A 20,180-nucleotide genomic window follows, 5' to 3' on the forward strand; every position below is an offset into this window, starting at 1 on the left:
ATTAAAGTTTGCAGTCTTACATCTAATGATCCAACCGTCAAATGACAGTGAAACTTGAGGGGCGTGATCGTCGGTCAGAGAGGAATACACCGGTACCCTCGGTTCTCCAGAAAAATCGCGGGTTTCCGGTGGCACTTAACTTTTTTCGGTGACTCTAAAATATGCACAAAATACCCAAAACTCGATTTTCTTTGAAATTCAAAGCCTACAACCTATGCTTTGGTACCAAATGTTATCTAAACATTAACTTAATGATCCCTTTGGATCTTGGGCAATGAAAATCATAGAAAAACTTTAATTTAATGAGATGGGTTTGATGTACCTTTCACCACCATGACCGCCGCTTTGAAGCTTGAAATCCAATGAGTATTCGATCTTTTCTAAGCATAATGAAGGCCTAGAAACGCCCCTTGTTCTTCTCTTACCTTGCACACCAATAGGTCTATGGGAAACCTCTCGAAAGTGATATCTTTCTCTCTCAATAAGTTCTAGTATTGTGGTATGTGGCAAGAGGGACCAAGGGTCTCTTTTATAGGCAAAAGCTCCCACAGAGCTTTCTTAGAATGCCCAAATTTATTTGGCTTTTCTACTCAAATTAGAAAGTCCAATTTGAGTTAACTTTCCTTCTCCAAACACTTCTAAAGTTAAGGGATTACCTTATAGAGATGAAAGGTTTCTTAGTATGCAAAGCCACTCTTAATTTAGCAACTCTAAAACTTAGAAACCAATGTTCTAGAATTCCCAACAAAGAGGAAACTCTAAGTTTGGAAACTCTAAACTTAGGGAAACGTCCAACAGGTAGGCCTCACCCAACAATACTCTCTCTTGTTGGAATGAAACCAACTAGATTGGAGGGGAAGATGAGTTTCAATAGAAGAAGGTTGTTCTCTTGATGCCAAACACACAAAGAAAGTAGCCCAAGTTGTTATACTACTCAAGACCTTTCAAATTTCACTAAAATGACTTACATATGAAGAAGATACATGCCCAAAATATAGCCTACATTCCAAATCCGAGATTAATAAGACTTAACTAATCTTAGCTTTCCTAAGTACCACTAACACACTAACATAGGAAAAGTAAATGTATTACATAATTCCAAAACAAAGAAACTAAGTCCCTAGGCCATTAAATTCCCCAAAGGAGATTTCCAATGCGGTCAGGCCAAGTGAAAATTGCAACTTGCAAGCTTCCAAAATAGTAGAGTTCCAAAACCATAGAAAATCAAAGAGCAAAGTGAATAGGTGGTCAAGTAGTCAAGCTTAGAATTCCAACATCTCTCTCTCTCTCTCTCTCTCTCTCTCTCTCTCAAATACCCCACTTTTGAAAATTTTGAATTTCTTAAGAGTATTTTTGTTAATTCACAGAGTTTAGATTGAATAATAGTGTGATTATTTGTCAATTCTCAATAGTACTTTCTTAAGAGTATTTATAGTGTGATTAGAAGCCCTAATCCAGAGTTTAGAGTGAATTGACAAAAATACTCTTAAGAAATTCGGGGGTATTTCAGAGAGAGAGAGAGAGAGAGAGAGAGAGAGAGAGAGAGAGAGAGAGAGAGAGGACAACTGTTTTGAAGAGTTAGAGAAAATGAGAAACGAGGAAGAATCTAGAGGAGAAAATCTTCTTCCAAAGGTATGTGATAGATTGAATTCTAATTTTCTTTGTTTTAATCTTTGAATTTCCCATAGAGAATCATCTTGTCCATGGGAATAAGGTTTTAGAAGATTCAGTATAGGGTTTGTGATTGAGAGATCTCCATCTAATGAGTTTTATTAAAAAATGGGTGGGAGATTTATGATTAAAATTACAAATAAGGATCAAATCTTGAGTTTCCCATGAGAAAGATATGATTCATGGGAAAAGAACTATCAATGTTGAACTGAGCAAAGATTAGGGTTCTTTGGAGGGTTTTTTTTTTATTATCAAAGATTTCAATGATCTTTTCATGTACAAATAACCCTAATAAGGTAAGAAAATTAAAGAGAGATTAAGCGAGTCCATTTCCATGGAAAATAACTCAGCAAATCATATACAACAACACACCGTACTTGATCTAATCTTTTTCATCAGTAAAACCTGCAAAAGATGGTTTAAAAGAAATAACAATACACAGGATTTCGAACATGGTTTTAAGAGTCCGTAAACATGGTTTAAAATATGAATCATATGCATAACGGTAAAGCATGGAGAAAACACCAATATAAGAATACAAGTTACTTTCCCAATTAAAGATCAATATCCTCCCACAACCAAGTCTCTAAATTAATTTACCAAGTAGTGTCACCCTACAATTAGATCATCTATATGTTAATGTTTGAATGCAAGCACAAATCAATTGGGGCGAGTTTGTGCCCCAAAAGTCAAATGCAAGCATTCAAACCGCAATTGAACCACAACCGGTCAACCGAGGGCCTCTTCGGCCGGCCGACCCTGTGGTTTTGGAAAATTTCAAAAACCCATCCATTTGGGTTCGGTGTGCCGAATCCTCCTTCGGTCGACCAAACTCGCAATTCTAGGTTTTTCATAGAATGCACGGTTCACGTTCTTTATCCAGGGTTTTCACCCCAAACCCTTTGTTTTCTTCAAGAAGATAACATCAAAGAATACCCTATGATTTTAATTCTTGATTCCCTTAAGACTTTCTTCTCGAACCGACAAAGCGGATTCACTGAAATCCTTGCAACCCTAGGATCCCTAAGAATCGAAGGCCTCACTAGAAACTCTCTGGACGATGGCCGACAATGAAAGATCACAAAAGTCACGCTGTAAATTGCTCCTTTATCCACTAATATGTTATTTTCCAACTTAGAATCGAGATAGATTAAGCTTCTTACCTCGGAGATCGATCATTCTTCCAAGCGCAAACCTCCTTCGTTAAGATACGATTTACAACTTTATAATTGTATTTATACCCTTAAATCCTATGTTTAATGTAAATTTACTGAAATAAGCCTAATTATTTCCATAGTTACCAAATTGCCCTTAAGAAAAAATTGACGGAAACGTCCTCAGCTAGGGCATTTCACATAAGATGAAGGAAAACACTTCTAAAGAAGATGGTGAAATTTGTTGGAAATTAATTCAAACGGTTAATTACCTTATGGGGCCCTCCCAAGTCAATTTGAGTCTATCGTTATCTTTTAGAAACAGAGAGTCTTGTTTGTTTAGAGATTGGATTTATATAGGTTTTGTTTTATTCTTATCCTTCATGCAAACGTTTGAGTCGGAGTTAGGTGTGGTAGAGTTAAAATAGGATTGTAAAGAGTGCAAAAATAAAGAAAACAAAACAGTAGATACGTTTCTTCTTCAATAAGAAAAAAAAGGCTTGTTATATTATTCTTCTTAATCATATATACTTTATGTGTTTGGTTTTTGTGCTCCTAAAATTCTACAAAATTGACAGATGATTTGATAATTTTCAAATTGATTTTTGGCTTTTGTAGGGGATTCATCCCCCCTCTTTTTGCTTCTTGTGCATGTGTGGGCATCACCGACACTCTTGTGTGTACGAGGATGGAGGAAAGTTGGTAGATGAAGGGTCAGATAGTTAAAACAAATTATCACAGAGGAAGCTTTAGAACTGGAGTATAAATATGTGGCCATGCATCCAAGCTTTGCAAATTCCCCTGTGGACATTATTGATAGCTTGAGATCTTCAAATTCCTAATCTTCTTTATGGCCACATCCCAATTTCTTACAGACGATGAAATATTAAGGAATGAATGCAAGGAACTAATCTCGTCCCTTCCAAGAGGGAATGGATGGTCCCTAACTTACATGTACCAATATCAAGGTTTCTGGTATTTTCTACGTTACTTGAAAGGAGCAGTGGCATTCCATCAACAGTTTCAACCCCGCGAAGACGATGCATTTCTGATCACCAAGCCAAAAGCCGGAACCACTTGGCTGAAGGCACTTGCTTTCGCGGTTGTGAACCGGACTCGTTACCTTCTCACTGACCACGCCTTGCTCAAAACTAGCCCCCATGAGCTTGTCCCTCCTGTCATCTTGAAGTTATTTTCATATAACCAACTTTCTGAATTTGAGAGCCTTCCCTCCCCTAGGCTCTTGGCTACCCATATCCCTTACACGTTGTTACCGGAATCGGCAATACAGTCGAATTGTCGTGTAGTTTACTTGTGCCGGAATCCTAGAGATACCTTCATTTCAATGTGGACGTTCTCCAGCAAGCTTAGAGATGAGAGTCTAGGACCACTTTCTCTAGACGAGGCCTTTGAGTTGTTTTGCACTGGAGTTTCTTGCTTTGGTCCTTACTGGGATCATGTATTGGGGTACTGGAAGGCAAGCCTGGAAAGGCCTGAAAGGGTCTTGTTCTTGAAGTACGAGGAAATGAAACAAGAACCTATACTTCATTTGAAGCGCTTGGCTGAGTTCTTGGGGTATCCTTTCTCTCTAGAGGAGGAGAGAGAAGGGGTGGTAGAAGAAATATCCAAGCTATGCAGTTTTAAGAATTTGAGCAATTTGGAAGCAAACAAGACAGGAACCGTAGTGATTGGCATTGACAAAGTGATTGGCATGGACAAAAAGGTGTTCTTTAGGAAAGGGGAGGTTGGTGATTGGGCAAATCATTTGACCCCTTCAATGATAGAGCGTTTGAATCAGTTGATGGAGCAAAAGTTTAATGGTTCTGGTCTCACTTTCCTCTATTAGTTATTTGGTCATCTTCCTAAATAAGCTTTTCTTATCTTGTTTTTGTTTGATTTCCAGTAACACTTAAGAAGCTTTTCTTACCTTGATTTTGATTGTTTTCCAATAAATCCTTGTTTGGATTATGTGTTTGAGTAGTAAGAGAGCATGAAGAAATCAATGAACTACACGTTATGTTCTATTTTGGCTTCCCAAATCTCTAAGCTGCTATTCAGTTATTCTTTCTATTTACGCCAATTTTACTTCTCATGAAACAGACATTTAGGGCCCGTTTGGATGCCTCATATTTTGTATTTGGATTGGGAAATGAGTTTTGAATACAAAATGAATCGATCTGTCAGCTCATGTAGAGGGAAAGAGACAGAGAGGGTAGGGGGGACTTTCTAGTGGAGGGGAGAGGTTGAGGAGCAAAGAGGGTGAAGGAAACTGCCAAATCTGTGGATTTCCAATTTCTTATTTCCACAGCATATTTGGAAATTTGCTTTTTTTCACTGTCAGTTGCTAATTTGGAAATTGAAGGATTTGATCCGGATCCAAATCACGGTGCAAAAAAGGCTGCTAATGTGAGAAATCCAAATCAAATTCTTTTGGGCATCCAAACGGGCCCTTACTGTTTATTCTACTTTCCAACAATCCAAAGATAGAAATCATGATAGTATTCTAGACAATTCTTGAACATCACTTGAAAAATATATGATTAAGACATTTACAGCTCCCATGTAAATAAGCAGTGCAGATCACATTATTTGGTCCATATATAGTGAAGAAAAAGAATTGCTCCGGTGCCTTCCATTTTTTCAGTGCATATATAAAGAATTGCTCAGTGCCTTCCATATATACTGGGAAAAAAAGAATTGCTCCAGTGCCTTCCTAATGAAAAAAAAGAAAGGCGCTGTGTGGATCACATTATTTGGTGCATATGATTAAGACATTTTTCTGGTACCTTCCATTTTTTCTAGGGTCTTTCTTTTTGTCGACCTGTGATTCTTCTCTCTCATCTTCTGCCTCTTCCTCTTCCTCTTCCTCTTTATTTTTTTCTTTTCCCCCCCATCTTCTTCATCCTCTTCAGAGTTGTAGCGATGCTCGGCGAAGAGAGAAAAACAAAAAGAATAAAAGAGATGAAGAAGAGTGCATTTTTATATTTTATCTTGCAGTGCTAGAATGATGCTGAATTAAATATATGTTCATCCACCTATCATTTCAGAAATAAAATGATTTTTTTTTCGTAAATTATTTTTTCCCCCGAAAACTCAAGTTACCGACAAAGCATTAAATGCTTATAAATTAAGACAAGATTTGCCTTCCCATATTGTAGGGTACTTGAAGCTTAATTGAGATATTTAGAATCGAAGTCTAAGTTTGTGGCTATGCAATCAAGGTCCGCAAATACCATCGAGAACATTAATAATAGCTTGTGATCCTCAGACTCTCCAATCTGAGGTGTGCAATAATAGGGAGTCCAGGCTGATGACCTCGTTTGGGAGCCTCCAAGTAATGGATTTTTCAAGCTAAATTTTGATGATTCAAGCTTAGGAAATTCTAGAAAGGCAGGAGTAGGAGGTCTTCTAGGCCGTGTTTGGTTACGTAGCATAGACTCGGAGAGTAGTAGAATAAGTAGTCAACACGAAGGATACTAGCATTGGATTTTCTTGGAATTGCCTCAGAGAATAGTGGTAAGTAGTGTTTGGTTGCGTGGCAGACTCGGAGAATAATAGAATAATTATGAGAGGTCATAAAATATAGAGATGAGAGAGAGTGTGGAAGAGAGAAAGAGCACGATTCCCAAGAAATTTCAAGCAAAATCTACCTTTTTTGTGGAGTTGGGTTTGTAAGTTATAATTTGGGGGTGGGGTGGTGGGTGGGTGCTAGGCGAGGGAAGGCTCTATGCAAAGAACTTCAAGGTGACAAAATGGACGAGGTCATCGGGGTTTGTGTTGAGCAAGGTATGGGGAGTCACAAGGTAACGAGACCGGTTCACAAGGGCGAAAGCGAGGGCCTTGAGCCAAGTGGTTCCGGCCTTCAGAGAGGTGACCAGAAGTATATCGTCATTGCGGGGTTGAAACTGTTGATGGAATGCCACTGCTCCTCTCAAGTACTTTAGAGAAAACCAGAAGCCTTGATATTGGTAGAAATAACGTAGGTAGCACCCATTCTCTCTTGGAAGGGAGGAGATTAGTTTTTTTTTTTATATCGTTAAACTGGGGTTAGGCGAACCCCTACCAGAATATTAATTAAAGGAAGATATTACAATGAAAGAAACAAGACCACTCCCCAATCCAGATGACAATGACTACGGGAGGGGGTATAACAACAAAGATAATAATACCCTTGATATCAAAATAAGCAGGAGAATAGAGAAAACATGTGAAATCTAGAGCCGGTCCTCATGATTAAGCCACTAATGATCCAAGGCGTCTTTCATCTTCTGGCTAAAATACACTGAAGCTTAGGAGATTTAGTTTTCCTTTGATGGAGGGTTTCTTTTTTCTTCTAATGGGGGTGTTCTTCGTCATTAGCTTCCTTTTCTGACTCTTCTTTGGAGGAATACTCTGTTTCAGCCCTAATTGCATCTCTTTACTATGACAAGGTTCACTTTGTTCCTTCTCAGCCCTCGAATCAGCTCGGACTGACAAGAGGAGGAGATTAGTTCCTTGCATTTGTTCCTTTCTATTTCATCCTCTTTAAGCAATTGGGTACTCTGCCAAAGAGAAGATGGGAGGATTTCAAGCTATAACTAAAAGAACAAGACGAAGAGTTTTGGCCTTAAAGAAAAGACGAAAGAAAACAGGTGGAAGTGGGCGGCGAACATGTGTGAGGGAAAAAATAAAATTCGTAACATATGGGAGGTGGAAAGTTGTAAGTGCCCTGGGTGGGGATATAAGGGGAAATATCTAAGGGTAAAGTTGCTAATAATATTTTTTTGAATTAAGGCTTTAAGAGTAGTATAGATTCATGTGAGGTGACTCATTTTTCTTGAAAGAGTGAGCCGCTAAATTGCTAATAAGAGCTACACTAATTACAGTTGGAATATGCAAACTACAGTTGAGCTAATCCTCATGTGAAGTAATAAGAGCTACACTAATTACAGTTGGAATATCAAGCAACAAAGGTAGAAAAGAATCTAATAAATTCATTCAGATATATCGGATCAACTGAAGTGCAGTACTAGTTCCATGAAACGATAAACAAAGTTCAATTCACAGGTATCTTGAAATCAATGGTCTAAATCAGATAGCAAATGGTATTTCGATACATAAATCAGTGTCAGAATTCGATACATCTCGGCTTCATAAGCTTTGGTTATTGTTCAGAATTCAGATGTCGACAATGTTAGCGAATTATGCATTCCCCACTGACTGGGTCCATAATTGGCCAATAATATAGTTAAAAAATGTTTAGTCTTGCAAATGAATTATGCATGCCCCACTAGCGCGGTCCAGAAATAAATCTAAGCTTCCCAAAGATGTTAATAATCATACAGTTCGACATTCGATGTGAGTTTCAATAATTGGAAACATTGTGTTCGATACAACATTGATCAACAGAAGCACAAGGTCAGGGGTATACCTATAAGCAATCCGACTTCGATACCATACCGGGTTAGGAATTCAATAGGATATAGATATCCGTAATCTTACTTGTATATGAGTAACCATAGCAATAGAAATGCAAAGAGGGCTTTGGAACAACCCATTAGAGTAATCTCCTATTGGTCACCTCAAGTTGGGAATCCAATAAACGTTACACAGCTATTCTTCAGTTTCCTACAGTCGACATTTGATAAGCTTTTAATACCCAAAATTGTTCTTTTAAAGAATTAAAAGAGAACACTAAATACAAAACCTAGAATCCAAAACAGACTCACAAATTTCAGCGGGTTCGGGCGTTCGACCTAGGTTTTCAAGCACCCGAGCACCTCCTTCGGAAGACCCTTCCGGCGCCTCTGAGACTTTTCGAAGAAATCCGAGCTCTCAGGGTTTCTTAATCATACGCGTTCGGCGCTGAATCAGGCGTCCAAAATCGCGACTAGGATTTTCTTCTGTGAATTCAAAATTTCTACCCGATTTTGCATAAGCTTTAGGGAGTCATAACTTTCTCGTTTGACCTCCGTTTCGCGAGAGGTTGGATCCGATGGACTCCGTTTAACATGAGGATTCCATCAAATCCAAATTCATGCGTCAACACTCGATGAACGGAGATCAAAACAATATCTTTACGTTTTAGGTCCAAATCGCAAAATCTAGATTTCCAAGGCTAAAAAGATTTGATCTTCAGTTCGTTGGGGATTCTAATACAAAGCGAACCCCAAAGAATCCAAGATCAAATACGGATTTCACCTAGAATACAATCAAACCATCGATTTGTATTCCTAAACATTCTTATATTTCTTTTACAGTTCTTTAACACAATAGTCATCTTGGAACATAGATCGTAACTTGATTTGAGTTCTCAAATCCTTGATCTTCGTTCTCCTCTTGTTCTATGCGAATCTCTCCTTAAAGTTGTATTTATAGGCTTATAAAAGAGCCCTAATCAAAACTGAACACTTTAAGACAAAAACGGCCCTCTCCATAGACGGGGGACTAATTTTATAAAGAGCGTATTTTGGGGTACTTCACAGACACTGTATAATGAGTATTTATTAGAAAATCCATCGGGGTCCACCTTGTTCAAAGATTCAAACCGTTCATTTGTTTGGCCCCAGCTCAAATATCCTTTCCCATAAAAGCATATAATTTAGATAATCCTAACTCTTCAATCTGTTATATGGTGTCTTCCGTAAAGAGATCAACGGGTTAGTATCATCCTATGGAGATGATTTTATAGGGGAGGCCTATTTGCACTAGGCCAGCGGTTTGGATTTTGAATAAAGTGGGCCTATTTTAAATGTTATATGTATGTTTTTTTAATTATAGTGCTGGTCTAGCTATTCAAAGATCTAAAACATTCAGTTGTTGGGCCCCACCAAGGACTGGTGTTGAAAGATAGAGAGAGAAAGTTGTGAGGGTATGTATGGTTTGCTAGAAGAGGGAGATGGAGAGATAGGATTTATTGTACTGTTAGTTGGCTTTGTTAACTTACCAACTTCTCCAAAAGCTTAAGCTATTGGAGAACAGGATTCTCAATACTGTACCTGCTTGTCAAAATTTGTACAAGAATTCTTTCACTTATCATTGCCTCCAGGAAGAGAAAAGTTTTCCACTTGATGATGCGATTCAGTTTTTAGAGCAATGTGAAGGACAAGCACGTGTTCTTGTCGACTGCATGTCAGGAAAAAATAGGTCACCCGCTATTGTAGTAGCTCTGATACCACTTGTAGAAAATAAGAGATCAAAGCACCCAAACTTTGATACCCTTGTTCAACACAAAGAATTAAAGCAAGAAGCAAAAACCAACTTCTCCAAAAGCTTAAGCTATTGGAGAAAGGTGTTATGTATCTTTTATACTTTAACACTCCCCCGCACGTGTGGCCCACTTGGCAACCACGTGGCACATGTGGTCCCACTTTGGGCCGACCATCACATGTGGATTTTTGCTATCCGGGAGGTTTGAACTCGAGACCTTTGGCTTTGATACCATGTTAACTTACCAACTTCTTCAAACGCTTAAGCCTTTAGAGTAATTGGTAGTTTCACAGGCTTCACAACCAAGTAAAAGGGGGGCAAAGACTGACTGAAAAGGGGTAAATTTTTCAACGCCCAGTATTATTTATTAGAAAATTTTTTGGGCCCACCTTGTTTGAAAAGCAGGGCTATGACAGCCAAAAACCACACAAAACCCTACAAAACCCAGGATATTGTACAACCAAGTAGAGTATAAGGAGGGTTTAGTTGCGTTGGACTAAACCCTCCATTTCTACAGCTTCATTCCCGTGTCAATGTGAGATTTAGAAACAAGAGAGCAAGCTTTATTTAATATTATATAATGAGGAATGATAGATGCAAGGGCCCTCTTTATGCAACCTTGAATAGATCCATGTCATTTTTAAAGTCAGTAGAGAAACTGAATTCGGTAGGGTAATTTTGCCATTTTAGCAATAAATACTCCAAAGAACCACCACCACCACCGCTGCACTCGCCTTCAAGATCGACACTCGATTGTTTTAATGGAAGTCCTGCCCTTCTTATGCAACAAAGTGGTGGCCACTGCTTTATTGATATTGGCACCCTTGGCTTTTCCTAAACTATGTTTTGGACTTTGGAGAGCCCATTATTTACCTTTTCTTTTAAATAATGATTTCTAGAGATTTTATATGGTGTAGCCCCTTATAGTCCCCTATTTTTCAAAAAGTACTGTGTGGAGCACATCATATGATGATCCAAACCGTCCATGTGATTGAACACAAAGTAAATAGCTTGTGCTCCAAAAATCATTTCCATAGGATGATCCTAGCCCTCCGATCTATAGATGTTAAGATAATATGCAGTTCTTCTAAGATCAGAGGGTTGGGATCATCCTATAGAAATGATTTTTTTGGCACAACCTATTTACGTTGTGTCCCATCATATGGACGGTTTGGATAATCGTATAGTGTGGTCCGCACAGTACTTTTTGAAAAATACAGGACTATGAGGGCTTACACGACACTTTTTCCTCATTAATTGGTTCTCTAGAACATCGTATTGTTTTCTTTGTTTTGTAATACTTTATATGTGCCAGGGATTGGTTCTTAGGATTCAAAACCAATTCATTTTGTACAATCCTATTTAATCAAGGGCCCTTGATCAATTGGAAAACCCTTTTTATTTTCTTCTTGGTAATTTTAGATCGTCAAAGTTCTTTCATTTTATTTTTGATGATTCAGTTATGATTTTTACGAAGTTTGGTAGGATGATTTTTAAGGGGTAACATGATGCATCATATCACAATGTGGCAGATAATCAAACCACTCTAGCAATTTGGTAGAAACCCCCCTCCAAGCAAGCAAATCCGCCTTCTCATTAGCCGACCTTCTGACATGATTAAACACAATAGATGTTCCCATGATTAAATCCTCTATTTTATAAAAAACGGGAGGAGCCACGCCTCCCTGAAGCCACCGAATCACATTCAAAGAATCTCCTTCCACGATAGCTTTATCCAACATGCCTCTGCCAAGACTCTTAATACGATGATAAGGAGCCCTAACTTCGACTTCCGATGCACCACAAAAACCAACTGGACCGGGGAATGCCCAAAGAAAAGTCACTTTAGCTTTCAAAGCCTGTGTTCTCCATCTTAATAATTATGATGATAATAATAATAATGATAATAATAATAATAATAATAATAATAATAATTATTATTATTATTATTATTATTATGAAGGGATTTGCTAGGCAATTTGGCAGAAAGCCATTTCGCAGCTCACTTTTGCCCGATAGAACATCCATCTCAGATGAATTAAATGAATAACCAAAATCTGATAAAAAGTGAGCATGTGTGGCTGTTCTGTTATGCAAAAGTGAGCCGCAAAATGGCTTTCACCAAAATTATTTAGCATGCACACCCTGATATATTTAGTTGTTTAGATAGTTTTGTTCCTAGCCTTTCCTAGTTCATAGATAAGTTTAGTTGTTTAGATGGCTATGCCTTCCCTTGTTCTTTGCACATAACCAATTTTCTGAATTTTACAGCCTTCCCTCCCCTAGGCTCTTGGCTACGCGCATCCCAAACACGATGATACCGGATTGGGCACTACAATCGAATTGTGGGATAGTTTACTTGCGTCAGAATCATAGAGATACCTTCACTTCCATGTGGCATTTCATTAACAAGTTGAGACATGCGAGTCTACCACTTTCTCTAGAGGAGGCCTTAGAGTTGTTTTGCACGGTGTGTTCACATATGGTCCTTATTGGGATTGTGAGTTGGGGTACTGGAAGGCAAGCCTGGAAAGGCCTGAAAGGGTCATGTTCTTGAAGTATGAGGAAATGAAACAAGAACCCATACTTCATTTGAAGAGGTTAGCTGAGTAATTGGGGTATCCTTTCTCTCCAAAGGAAGAAAGTGAAGGGGTGGTTTGCAGTTTTAAGGAAATTGCATCGATTTGGAAGTGAACAAGACTGGAAAAGTGGAGCAAGGCCATGAAATTAGGGTGTTCTTTACGAAAGGGGAGGTGGTGATTGGGAAAATCATGTGACCCCTCCAATGATAGAGCATTTGGATCAGCTCACAGAGCAAAAGTTTCATAGTTCTGGTCTCACTCTCCGTGCTTAGTTATTGGGTCATCTTCATATGTGAGCTTTTCTTATCTTGTGTGTGTGTTTGGGAAAATCATCTCACCCCCCACCCCCTACTGGTTGTGAAGCCACAACCGGAACAACAGTGGGACTCACCCCCGCCCTCCCCCCCCCCCCCCTCTCTCTAATATGCAACTATTTGTGGGGCCCAACTGTTGAATTGTTTAAATCTTTGGATCTTGGGCAATGAAAATCATAGAAAAACTTTAATTTAATGAGATAGGTTTGATGTACCTTTCACCATGACCGCTGCTTTGAAGCTTGAAATCCAACGAGTATTCGATCTTTCTAAGCACAATGAAGGCCTAGAAACGCCCCTTGTTCTTCTCTTACCTTGCACACCAATAGGTCTATGGGAAACCTCTCAAAAGTGGTCTCTTTCTCTCTTAATGAGTTCTAGTATTGTGGTATGTGGCAAGAGGGACCAAGGGTCTCTTTTATAGGCAAAAGCTCCCATAGAGCTTTCCTAGAATGCCCAAATTCGTTTGGCTTTTCTACTCAAATTAGTGTTAGTGATTTTGGATTTTCAAAATCATTTATTTTGCATGTTTTAGTGTTTTGGAAAATATTTTATCAAAAGCGTTTGGGAAAAAGAAAATATTTTCTTGGAAAGATTTGCTTTTACAAAATGATGTAGAAGTGTAGTTGAAAAGATAGTCCCGTACCGAATGAGAGAAAGGAAAGAGAAGAACTTATAAAGCACTACACTTTTCTACTACTTGTTCGGTTGCACATTGGGTTGAACCCATCGCTGGACCCGCGGGACGGTGCAACGCACCGTTCGCACACGCGACGTGGGCAATGGGCTATAGGGCGCATAGTGGCGCTTTATTGTCGCTTTATCTGGAAAATTCTCTAAGGCTTGAATTTTCAGAAGGGCATTTCGGGTTTGATTCCGCTAGTGCGAGGAGTCATCAAACGTTAGTAGGGCTTCCCTACTAGGCTTCATTGTATCTTGGAGACAATTTGCGGATCCCCTTTGCACACTACTGGTGGGGGCGAATCTTGTCTTAAGGAAAGTGATATCACGCCTTGAAGCAACAAGTTTCTGTGTTTTGTCAACAACAGTACCCTCAATTTCTCCAACAATTAGAAAGTCCAATTTGAGTTAACTTTCCTTCTCCAAACACTTCTAAAGTTAAGGGATTACATTATAGAGATGAAAGGTTGCTTAAAATGCAAAGCCACTCTTAATTTAGCAACTCTAAAACTTAGAAACCAATGTTCTAGAATTCCCAACAAAGAGGAAACTCTAAGTTTGGAAACTCCAAACTTATGAAACGTCCAACAGTCTCCCACTTGGCTTGCATGGGCTTTATACCTTTCATATTAACTACTTTATATTCCGTTCAATAAGTGTACTAACAATGGATCATGTAATCATTAGACTATTAAATTATCCAATGACCTCCCCATGGTCACAAAGCTGGCAAACTCATCAACATGAATTAAACATGGTCCACTTTATGTCATTACCGACATTCTGCTTTCTAAATATCCATTCAATGTTCACAATACAAATATTGGAAAAGCAGATAACTTTATTTATCAGGGTCAAGCTCAAAAGTGATCACATTACAATGTCTATAACCTTTATGCAGACTCCCACCAATAACATAATCGGCCTTCCCCACCAACCTTATGCGTGCTTTATGGTCATTAACGACCTCAAGTGGTAAGCCTTTTGTTATTGGATCTGCTAACATAAGTGCGGTACTTATGTACTCAATAGACATTAATTGATCATGAATTATCATCCTCACGACAATATGTCCACATTGATTCTTTACTTTATTAGTCGTTCTTGAAAAAGTAAAACCGCAACGGAATTATCACAACACATGCTCAGTAACTTGTCAATTATCAACAAGGTAACACCTTGAGTCAAAATTCCGCAACTACAAGGCATAGCTTAAGGCCTTGCAATACACCATAAACTCCAAACCCAAGGTGGAAGCAACTAATGGTGTATATCTTACGTTCTTCCACGATTTAAGATTTTCTGCCAAAATATCGTTAAGCAGAACTCTAAGTATCCGACATTTATAAAGTCGGAATTAGATTAACCAATTTCCTTAGGGTCATCTGATCTACTATATGTGAGCCTTCAGTCCCTTACACACAACCTTCTTGGCAGCTTTCCAATGATCCATTCATAGGATCACATTGATACCTTCTAAGCTGCCCACCACATAGGTTATGCCGAGACAGGTGTAAACTCAAGCATTTATGAGATTCTCAAATGCGGAACTATAGGAGATTCCCTTTATCTACCCCTGTCCGATCCTGGGACCTACAAACTTGACTGAATATATCATCACTAACCACAAGAGGAACCACTAGTGGGGCACATATCCATGTTGATAATTCAAGGACCTTCTCATTATAGGCTTTTTGAGATAATATCAGTAATCCTTGAATCTTCATTAGGTGAACATAGACTAAAATGTTCCACCTAGATCTTTTATACCAAGTTTCCTTCCAAGACACAGTCAACATGCACTGGAGTAATTCATCACCTTTGGGCAGAAGAATTACCCAGGCCAAGAGCCTGTGCTTGCTTGGTCTCAATGTAACATGGACAAAATGATACTTCTAAAGAGTAGTACACCAACAACTCACAAATTCCAAAATGATGGTATGACTCCCACTGTCCCTAAGATATATTCATTTATCCATGACATCTTTATTGAACCCAAATCCTATTATTAATATGTGAAAACTTTAAGTACCACTACCAAGACACTTAGTGCAACTCCAGAATAAAAGGAGTCACTAAAGATATGCCTTTCCATAGAAAGTCTTTCTTTGAAACTAGAGAGAGTCTCTTCGAAGTCTATCCCCCTCCTCGGTATAGCCTTTCTCTATCTTACTTTATGCATCTCAATGTCATCCTTGAAGTCAAACATTGACTACATATGGCAACACGCTGAGTTTCCAAATTTGGTTCATTTCTATTGAGAGCAGCTCTTCCTTTATGGCGTCAAGCCACAGAGCCGACTGATCACCCATTATGGCTGCATGGGAAGAGATGGGATCAAGACACTCCCATTAAGGTTGCTATTATTCCAAGCGTGCGGCGTATCTAATCTTTAAGATACAAGTACTATTTGTAGGACAAGAAAATCAAAACCCCTTAAACCTCTTAGAATAACCACTTAAATATCAACTCCTTATTTTAGGGTCCAATTTTCCTTATTTGGGAATTGTAGACTTTAGCCTCGGCCAATAAATCCTCATATGTGCAAATACCCTAGCACCGATTTCCTACTAAGACTAAAAGGGTCTCAAGTGTAATTATGCTAGAAAATTCGAGCTGGGATTTGCACCGCTGTCTTTAAGGCATCTCCTCTCAAGTAAAGATGATTTGCACAATTTGCTCATCATCTTGTCCATAAGAGTACGGTTTCGCTTTTTAGCAATACTGTTCTCTTGCAGATATAAGACCAAAACCCTCAAACCACAGCTTCTAGCCTTAATTTAAAATGATAAACAACATCTGAAAAATTAATCTATAAGAGTCAGAGATTAATAATTTCTTTTACTAACCTTCAGAGTCAGAAAGGTCTACTAATCTTATCTAAATGATCTTTAGTGGACCGATACTCTAAGTGATATCTTTAGACCCTTACCATTATATGTTTTCTTTAATGTAATCCATAAAAACACTGTAATCAGTAAAATCAAATGAATTTAGAACTTTCCTTTAAACCAATTTTTTTTTAACACATCTTACTCACTTGATTTGCTCATTTCTAACATTACTGACTATCTTATTCTCATGTAAGGTAATTCGAGTCTGATAACAAGAAGAAACCAATCCGAATCTTTATGGATTGCCTTTGAAAAAGAACCACTTACATATTGAATGGGAATGAAAAATGAGAAAGAACCCGCCATGCTTCTAAACTTTGATTCATAGCTGAAAGAACAAAGTTTCTTGAAATAAAGTTTCTGAAACTAATGAAACTCGTATTAAAAAATTAACAGAGAATGATAACGGCCTCAATCCGTACTTTATTCTCATTCCCTAATGTATTGATCCAATTTTCCTCTACCTAGAATTTACTCAATAGAATCCTCACATGAAACTTAAATATGGACAGTAGGATCTGAATCTATCCATGAATTTGTTTCTAGGAGTACTTGAAAAAATACGGTCCTACCACATTTTTACAGCCATCACAAACTTAAGGTATTGTTACTTGATGTGTCCTCTCTCTACCATAAGGGCAACACTAAATACTAAGTCTTAATTTCTAACCAATTGACTCTGTTGGGTCACTATATCTGCCAGACTCGATATGTTGCCTTTGAAATGACCTCATAGTGAGCATTATCAAGAGTGTAAATTCCAAGAGTTCAAAAATATGCTCATAAAGACCTCTTTGGTCAACTGACTTTAGGGTTCTCCAAACTTATATTAAGGGTACTCACGAGTGTCTTAAACGATCATCTGAAAAGTTCATAATCTCGTTTGCATTCCGAGCCAGAATAAATATCTCGGATTGCAGTCAAGATGTAGTTCTTAGACTAATACAATTAGTGCACTACCACTATTCACAAGTTTCTTCTATTTGTGAATTTTGGTGCTTGTGTCTTCCAGCAATGTATAGTCTATTCATGTAGCCTACAACTTTATCGATCCGTTTTATCACTCGGGTTTTATCCTACCAATGTACTTTAATACAATCAGGTATCTAAATCAGACACCTTTAGGGTTCAATGTCATGGACATAACGTCCTAATAAGCTCACTACTTTTAACACTTATTATTCCATGATTTGTTAGATCTTTACATGATCACTCAAAATATCCTTATGTGATCCCGTTGAGACACCCATCGTGTCATCGTGGCCCTTCCGTTGGGCAGAACCACGACACACAGTGGGCTCTCACAACGAGACAAGTGTAAATGAACAACTTAGCACCAGGAATTCCATCACCGTTGGGCAGAATAAAATTCCAAGCCTGGTTATTCATTTACAACTTCCTTATTCTACCCAAATAACCCGGACAAGCATTCTTGGTTGGGCTAAACCTTTTCATGCTTGGGTGGTAGCCAGTTGAACATGATCACGTAAAATAAATTGTAATACACACACATAATAATTTAAGGAGATTGCATCATTAAAGTTGGCCACAAAAGACAAAATCCAACGAAGTATTTATCTTAGAAAATACAACATCTCATTCACATGCATAGAGGCCACAATTATGAAAATTTGCAATCACATATACAAAAATTACATAGGAGCAATGACCTTCTGTTGGGCTAATCAAAGCCCTTACACAATTTCCAAGATTGCAAACTCTCACAGTGTGAATACATATGTAAGCCTCTCAATTTGTGCCTCACGATCAATATGGATCATTTGGAAACTTTGTTGCATGAATCCAAATAATCCTTTACATATAGGCACAAAAACCTTTTATGTGAAAAATGAGCATCCAGAAACTGTAGTTGGATGCACAAGGGAAACTAAATGGATACAAGTGCAACAATGGTGCTTATCCACGGTCAACTAATAATGTTTCTCACAAGATTTCAATCCCTTCGTGCATGTAAACATATATTAGGCTCTTAATTTGTGCTTCAAAAATAATAGGAATCCTTTGAAAACTTTGTTGCATGAATCCAAAGGTCCAACGCGAAACATGCAACAAATAATTCTTAAGTAATTCCAACTAAATCCAAAGGCAAATGTACACATAAAATATAGTTGGATATTGAAAGGAGCCTAAAAACACATCTTCATATTAGATTCATGTCCAATAATAATATTAAGATGTATCTAATTAATAGTATGCCTCAAAACCTTAAGAACGAGGAATCAAAATGGTTAAGAGATCAAATAGGGGCATACAAAACATTCATAATCTTTTATTTGTGTACATAAAAGAAAATAAACCAGACATGCATAGCGCACAAAAAATATTTTGTGCAACTCATGCATCTAAGTAAGACCAAACAAGTATTAGTTGTGAGAAACAGAAAACTGCAACCCTAAAGGGTCCAAAACTTACTCACAAAGGGAGGCCCACAAGCACATTTACACATGAGCTATAAGAGCCTATCCTCAGATAACTTCGTAACCTATGCCAATGGATCCGGAACGCAGGAAAACCTTAGGATACATTCCTATATCTTGTAAAAAATTACCCAAAAATGGGTCCAAAAAGTTTGTAGTAGAGGAAGCCAAATATGTCAAAAAGTTCAGATTTTGTAGAAACCGAAGGAGATACCTCTGAAATTTTTACCTAAGGTAGAGGGGACCTAGAGGGTCCCAGAACCAGTCTTGGTTCGCCAAGAAACGGCTGGGAGAAGGCCGAACTGGCCCTTGGAAATATTATGGTCTTGGATAAATTCACCCACTGCTGTTCTTCTCCCCGCTAAGGATAAATTCACCCCTTGAAAAATGGTGATGCGCGCACGGACGTAGCACAGTTTCTTTTTGAAAAAACACAGTTTCTTTTTCTTAAAGTACCATTATATGGCATTATTTAAAAGAAACTACGGATACATGGTTTTAACGTTTACAACAACTACGAGTTAGTATAACTCTTTTATAAAACTACTAGTTTATGGTGCCTTTTGAAAGATGCTTATAAATCTCAAAACTACCAAAGAGTGTCGCAGTTAAAAATACCGAAGCAGTCATGAGCTCGGCTTCTCGAATTTTTAAAAACGAACCAGTAGTTTTCATGAGAAAATTACAGAACTGCCATTAAAGTTTGCAGTTTACATCTAATGATCCGACCGTCAAATGACAGTGAAACTTGAGGGGCGTGATCGTCGGTCAGAGAGGAATACGCCAGTACCCTCGGTTCTCCGGAAAACTCGCTGGTTTCTGGTGGCACTTAACTTTTTCCGGTGACTCAAAAATATGCACAAAATACCCAAAACTCGATTTTCTTTGAAACTCAAAGCCTACAACCTATGCTTTGATACCAAATGTCATCTAAACATTAACTTAATGATCCCTTTGGATCTTGGGTAACGAAAATCATAGAAAAACTTTAATTTAATGAGATGGGTTTGATGTACCTTTCACCACCATGACCGCCGCTTTGAAGCTTGAAATCCAACGAGTATTTGATCTTTTCTAAGCACAATGAAGGCCTAGAAACACCCCTTATTCTTCTCTTACCTTGCACACCAATAGGTCTACGGGAATCCTCTCGAAAGTGATATCTTTCTCTCTCAATGAGTTCTAGTATTGTGGTATGTGGCAAGAGGGACCAAGGGTTTCTTTTATAGGCAAAAACTCCCATAGAGCTTTCCTAGAA

General features: G+C 38.2%; 1 pseudogene across 1 annotated transcript; it reads left to right on the top strand.

Annotated features, from left to right (window-relative positions):
- Positions 1-1,533: 1,533 nt before the first annotated feature.
- On the top strand, positions 1,534-4,926 carry LOC143851783 (cytosolic sulfotransferase 15 pseudogene; annotated as a pseudogene). The gene is made up of 2 exons (XR_013236513.1): positions 1,534-1,632; positions 3,444-4,926. The product of XR_013236513.1 is annotated as a cytosolic sulfotransferase 15 pseudogene (transcript).
- Positions 4,927-20,180: the final 15,254 nt, after the last annotated feature.

The sequence above is a fragment of the Tasmannia lanceolata genome, unplaced genomic scaffold, assembly GCF_043159265.1.
Source record: "Tasmannia lanceolata isolate RefF3 unplaced genomic scaffold, GAP_Taslan_0.1 ptg000018l, whole genome shotgun sequence".
Taxonomy (NCBI): domain Eukaryota; kingdom Viridiplantae; phylum Streptophyta; class Magnoliopsida; order Canellales; family Winteraceae; genus Tasmannia; species Tasmannia lanceolata.